Raw genomic sequence first — 6992 nt, 5'->3', positions numbered from 1 at the left:
CCAAATCTTCCATGGAGTCTCCAACTTGGGGGGATTCTTTTTTTTAAGTAGGCTCCACACTGGATGTGGAGTCTAATATGAGGCTTGAACTCATGACCCTGAGATTAGGACCTGAGCTGAGATCAAGAGTTAGATGCTTAACCACCTGAGCCACCCAGACCTCCCTCTCCCCAGGGGAGATTAATTTAACCCACAGAACAGCATAGATGAAATATGGGGACTACTCTGATGGTCCCTCATTTTACACAGGGAAGAGGAAAGAAAGGATGGAGGGCCAAAAGGAGGTGAAAGACTGAGAAGGAGTTGTGGCAAGGCCATGAAGATGTAATGTCCTGACTTTTGTTAAGCTTTGACCTTAGCACAGGGCCAGGGCCTGAGGTACAGTAGTGGGTCTGGTTTGGACCACTTGGGAGCTTGGTCATTTCACTTCTTCTCCTTTGTCCAGTTCAGACCACTCTCCCCAGTTTTCTCCTTCCAGTTCCACCCTACATTTATCCATCCATTCCCTATCACTCTGGCCAGTGGGTGGTGAGGCAAATTGGGGAATGGGGAAAAGAAGAATGAGAACATATGGGTTCATGACCCTTCCTCCACTTCTTCACCTCCCTATTTATTATCAATCTGGTAGGCGTTCTGTTTAATTTGCCTTACCTGAAGCAGTAACACTTTGATCTCTATAAAGCTGTAGAATCACCTAAGCCATGGTAATGAACTCCCCTATAGAACAGTAAAGGTGAAATAAGGTGGTGACAAAATCCCACAGGAAGGACTATTAACTAATGTTATTAGGTGATACTTTCTTAGTGAGAATTCCCTCCACTGTAATATTTCATTATTAATAGTCCTTGGGAGTTTAAAGAAAAGAAATACCTTTTTATTTCTCTGGCTTGATCTCCTGGTACTCATAAAGGAATCTAGGCTGTGCTTTACGATGCCAAAAATCACTGGTCAATCCAATTTGATAATAGAACAACAATCAACCACGTTATTTGGAGCTATGTAGACAAAACAGCTAATTGTTTGACTGAAATATTCACATGCAAATCAGTTATTTTGACATCATATGGGCACAGTCCAAGTCAATATTTAAATAGTAATTTGAAAAATCATTAATTGGAGCCATATTTGTTGATTATCTCATATATACAGGAATTTTTCTCATTAAGCAGATGGCTCTGCATCAATCCCATCTTAGAAATTAGTAAACACAGATTTTCCTAGCTGTAGAAAGGAAGTAAATACATAAGAAGGGGCCAGAGGCATAAGGAAACCTAAAGAGAACTCTGAACACTGAGGTGGTGGTAATTCTTCAGTGGTGGTAAGATCATCTGTGGAGGAGATGGCACTTGGCAATTTGAACATTGGAGGTGTCAGTGATTAATCTGGTGTATTAGTTTCCTTGGGCTTCCTTAACAAAATGCCCAAAACTGGGTTGCTTGAACAATGGAAATTTACGGTCTTGTGGTTTTGGAGGCTGGAAGTCTGAGATCAATGTGTCAATACAGTTGGTTCCTTTTGAGGGCTGTGCGGGTGAATAGGTCCCATGCCTCTCTTCTAGCTTCTGGTCGTTTGCTGGCAATCTTGGGCTCTGCTTGCTGGAGACTCATCATGTTCACATGCTGTTCTCCTGTGTCCATCTCCAAATTGCCCCTCCTTTATGAGGACATCAGTCATATTGAGTTAGGGACTCACTCTTCTCCATTGTGACTTCATCTTAACTAACGATATCTCTAATGGACCCTACTTCTAAATAAGGTCCTGGGGCTTAGGACTTCAACCTGTGAATTTCAGGGGGAATACAATTCAGTCTATAACATCTGGTAAGCAACTAATATGACTTCCACAGGGGCCCAGGGGTCTCATTTTGACTGGGTCATTTTGACTAGATGCTTTTGGGGAAAGATAAGGGCAAAGTAGAAATCTACTGTCAACCAGATGCTAGGACCATTTAATCCTATTTTTTTATGCCCTTCTCTACTTCCTCTCCACATTTGGGAGGACTGGGACTAAAAGTTGCTTTAAGATGTGAGGCCTAGGAGAAGCTTGAACTTTGGTGAATCACTCACATTTTCTGAGGGTGCTTCAGGTCTCCCCCGGCCTTGGAGATCATAATCTAAGAATATTCTTCCTTAGTGTGTTCCATATGTTTTCCAGGCTAGCTTGAAGTTTTGTGTCAGAAGACACATGGGTATTTTCTTTCTTTACTCTTTATAAAATTACTCTCTCCCACAGGAGGTATTCTCCCCAAGAATTTTCATATTCTTAACCTAACATGAGCTCTCAGAGTCCTTCCTTCTACTTTATTTGAAAACACATGCTCGAGTTTCCCTGCTGCATTCCCTTCCCCAGCCAACACCATGGCTGACTCCACCCCATCTTCACCCTTGTGGGGCTTTCTCCTTGAATTTGGGAGAATCACTGGGCTACCATTTTCCACTTGGAAGAAAGGGGATGGTGAGCATCCTCTTAAATATCCCAAACACTTTGGTTAGAACCATCCTGTCTGAGAAGTCAGCCCTTGGCGTTGTGATGGGTTGTGTTTTGCAAGGATCTCTCTTGCCTGAGAACATCACCAGCGGTGCCTTGGACTTCCAGTGAGTAATGTCAGAGGATATTTGTGTCAGTGTTAAACTGTCCTTCGAAGACACCTTTCTCTTACCTGTGGGAAGCCCTCTTATGTTGCTCTGCTTCATCTGAGAACTTCTTCAGAAGTGGCTCCTTTTAATTGTTGATGATGTTTATTACAAAGCTTTTAGTAAGACAATAATAGCAGCTATGTATGCATAATGCAAGAACGATTGAAGGGTTGAGTCAAACCACTGGGCAGTTCGGTGGGAAAGAATCATCAGGCCAAGCTTTCATTTGGCACCTCTTGGCTAAGTGTTGTATATATTTATACATACACATCTCATGATTAGATATTTACATATGTGCATATACAAACAAAATCATGTTGTTTAGTTGTCAAACAGAAGTTATTGAAGTAAAACCTGGATGTCTCTGTATATAAATTAGTGACAAAATATACATTATAAGCCCATTGTAGGTATCAATGGGGGGGGGGTTGCTAGGAGGCAAAAATCCAGATTTCTGTTCTCAACGGGCTTGATGTCTTAATGGGGAGACATGATTGTTCATTAATTCAAGAAAAAAATTTATTTTTTTAAGAAAAAAATTTAAACATCTAACATTGCAGGCCCAATTTGAGAACTGATATATGTTGTAGGCTATTACCCCTATATGAAAGATCACAGCTTACTGGAGGATGTAGAGAGGTTGACAAAAGATGACAAAAGTCTGGTGGAGACTTTAATAGAGGAACACATAGGGCATTTCAAGAGTTGGTGTTAGATATGCTTAATTCAGACTGAGAGAGCCAGGGAGGCTTCCTGCAGGTGGCAGAAAACTAAGACCAATGCATTACAGCACCATAAGTGTTATGCACTCAATGGGTGGTGCAGGTGTAAGTAGCATTCAAAGATGGGGAGGTCACTTCATGCTGAGGTGACAAGGGATGACCTCATGCAGGAGTGGGGTTTGAGATAAACTGTGTAAGTTAATGTCAACAACTGTACGTACCTGGCCACTCTGCAACTGGGCATTGTGGAAACTGTCTGTGGGGAGTTGGGTGGTGAGACAATCCTGGGGTGTTGTACAGGTTGGAGCTAGAAGAGAGAGATTTAACATTGAATCTGAGCCCAGCTAGCCATGCTATCCAAGAGCTGTCACCTGTGTCATCAGTATTTGTGTGGGGTCAGGGGTTGCTGGGGAAGGGCAGGCTTCACAGCAGATGGATTTGGGAATGGAAGTGTGGTTACCTAGAGTAATGGATGGATATTGGAAGAAGGGGGCTTATTTATCATAGTGTATGAGTTAGGAATGCTTTTGTCGGCAAGTGAAAAAACCCAACTAAGAATGACTTTAACAAAAAAAGGACTGATTTTCCCTGTATATTCCAGAATCTGGAGTTAGCCACTGGGGCACTGATTTAGTGGTGCAAGAATGTCAGAGATGGCATCTCTCCCATTCTCTCAGCCTTCTCTTCATGTTTGTTGCCTCGTGGTTGAAATATAACATTCCCAATTCTAGACATCAGGTATGCACTGCGGGAAGGAAAAAGGGGGAAGGTTATGTCTATTTCTTTAATAAGGAAAGTAATATTTTCTCCAGAAGCACCCCAGGAGATTTCACCTTGTGTCTTCATGGCTAGACCTGTAGTACATTGCCACTCCTAAAATCAGGAGAGGTTGAGAAAGAGTTTAAGATTTTTAGTCTGTAAGAAAAGGGAGAGGGGGGTTATAAATGAGTGTTGGGAGGGCCAAGCAGGAACTGGGATATGCGTGTTGGGGCGCGGGCGGGGGGAGGGGCGGGAAGCATGGGGAATTGCTAGGGCTATTTGTAGCTTGAGCTGGGGTACAGGGACCAGGTGCAGTACCAGTAGCGGCCTCAAGGGGGAACCAAAGGGAAGGACACGCGGCTGGGTCCCCACACAGCGCTCGTTTCCCGACTCTTTGGGTCTCTCTCCACCATCTTTGCCTCTCTACCTCTGCCCTTAATCCAGATCCTCGCCCTTTCTCTCAGATGTTGGCTTTTTCTTTGATGCTGTCATTGGCCTCTCTCTCTTCTCACTCTGCACACACCTGGAGGGAAGTCAGGAAGCCGACATTAGCAGGACCTGAGACTCCTGCCAGGCCTAGAAGCTGTGCCAACCATAAGCTCCCTCTGGGTAAGGCTCGGATTTGCCAAGCCTGGCATCCCAGCCAGCCAGAGAGGAGGAAAATAACAGGGGCTCGAGAGCCCAATGATTGGTGCCAGGCCAGTCAGTGGGAAGCCAGACTGTAGTCACCTGGGATAAGAAATCTGTTCTCTAAACACAAGTTGGATTCCGGACTTGCGTATTTCCTTCTTGGTTTCTGCCTTTCCCTTAAGTTTCTTGGTATGCTTTTCCAAAACCCCCACCCTTATCATCTCAGAATGAAAAGAAAAAAGGAATTACCCACATCACACCAATGAGAGCCTCTTCCTTACCTCCCCAGCCAGGAAGGGGGAAGACAACCTGTCCTAGCCTGCAATTCGGGTAAGAAGAGGGTGGTTAGTGGAGTAACTACCTTGGGGAAGGGAGCCAAGGACAAGGGTGATTTCTACCGTCTTGAAGAGACTCTCAACCAGGATCCCTGGGGAGATGGGGAAATCAGAATTTGTGGTGAAGCTGACCTGTTATGGTCTAAAACAAAGCAGCACTTTGCCCCATGGAGTGGTTTTTAATCACAGTGTTTATTTTGCATGTCCGAGGATACTAAAGGTGGGCATAAATGTTTTTTTAAGAGGCAGCATGGCCCGCAAAGACTTCTCTGAAGTACCTGTAAGAGGATTTGGCAACTTGAATGAGTGACCTAATGGGGGAGCTAGGCTTTGGAAGTCTGTTGAAGCCTATGAATTCCCTCTCAAGAACTGATCTTACATGCATAAAATAAAATACGTAGGATAACAATGAAAAGTCAACTATACTGAAAGACGGATATCAAAAAATTTAAAAATACCCAGGTCTGCAATAGACAAATACATGTGCTTCCTTATTAACATGTTAAATAAGATCTAGCAACAGTTCTAACAACTGCTGTAATTTTGAAGCAGTGATAAGTGTTAACAGTATTTTGAGATATCTGCAATGACTGAGATGTGAAATATGAAGATAACTGTGAGCTTTATTGGGGATGAAGTCACAGGCACTGCAAGAGGACTTTTGAGGTTTCTTGCCTATGTTGAATTGAAGGGAATGCCAAATTTCACTTGAGGGTTGAAACCCAAAAGGTAAAATTTTCCTATCCAAGTCATGGGCCTCCTGAATTCTACCCATAGACCTCATGGTGGTGGGGTGAGCGGGGGGTGGGCCACAGATTTAGAAGTCCTGACTACAAGGTAGAGAAAAGAGGAGACTACACAGTGGCAGGTTAATGCTACAATTAAGGAGGGCATGCAGAAGACCAGACAGTAGCCATGGGGGCACTATCCATCCTTCCGTGAATGGCCTGGAGTAGAAGCTGCATTCCGTTTTCTGGGTCTGTTTGGACTCACAGATAACGCCAAGTCCGGGAAATGGTGCTGTTCATTTTTTATTGGCAGTGGACTTGGTTATCTTGCGGGAGATTAATGGACTTAGAGTCTGCTCCAAGCCTGGGAGGGCTTCTGGTGAAGGTTTGCTCTCAGCCTTCCTGCCTTGACTGGCTCTGAAGCGTTCACACTGTGTCAGCCGGTGTAATGTTTATTTGCCTCCTCCATGAATGTGCTAAATGCAAATGAAAAGGCAACATCAAACACAAACGGAAAGGTGCAAGAAAAAGATTTGGCTTTGGGTCGTCCCTCTTTCTGAATATGGCACTGGGAGTCTAATTGCTAATACACATCAAGTCTTCAGTCAGAAGGTCACCTCAAGACTCACGTTAATCATTATTCTCACTTTGCAAACTGAGAAGGAGGACGGGCAATGAGTTCAAGGCCAAGGAGCATGACAAACAGGGTGTGATGAATAGAATTTCCAACCAAAGAATCACAATCCTTCTGGCCATGGATGCAGTTAGTTACACTGTTGAAGGCATGTCCACCAGTAAGCAAGTAATTATTGAATGCGTGGCACATGATCCCAGCAAGGTGGGGCTGGAGGCCTCTTCAGCTGTGATGGTCAGGCATGGCCTCTCTGAGGGGGTGACATTGTCATCAAGAGCCCAATGAGGAAAAGCAGCAGCCACACAAAGATCCCAATAGAAGGAGTGGCGAGTGGCAGTGCCCCCAGAGGGCAGCCTGTGTTGAGGGGCAGGGCCAGGTGGAAGGCCAGGGTGAGTGAGAGGGAGCATTGCAGGAGATGCAGCAGAGGGATAAGCAGGCCCAGAGCTGGGAGGGCTCCGGAGGTCACCGTGGGGAGTGGGGATTGTGGCCCACTTGAAACAGGAAGCCTCTGGAGGATTTTAAGCAGAGCAGCCGGCTTGGCTCGATGA

This window comes from Vulpes vulpes, chromosome X (assembly GCF_048418805.1).
Source record: "Vulpes vulpes isolate BD-2025 chromosome X, VulVul3, whole genome shotgun sequence".
In the NCBI taxonomy this organism is placed as follows: Eukaryota; Metazoa; Chordata; class Mammalia; order Carnivora; family Canidae; genus Vulpes; species Vulpes vulpes.
This window is presented reverse-complemented; position numbering follows the sequence as displayed.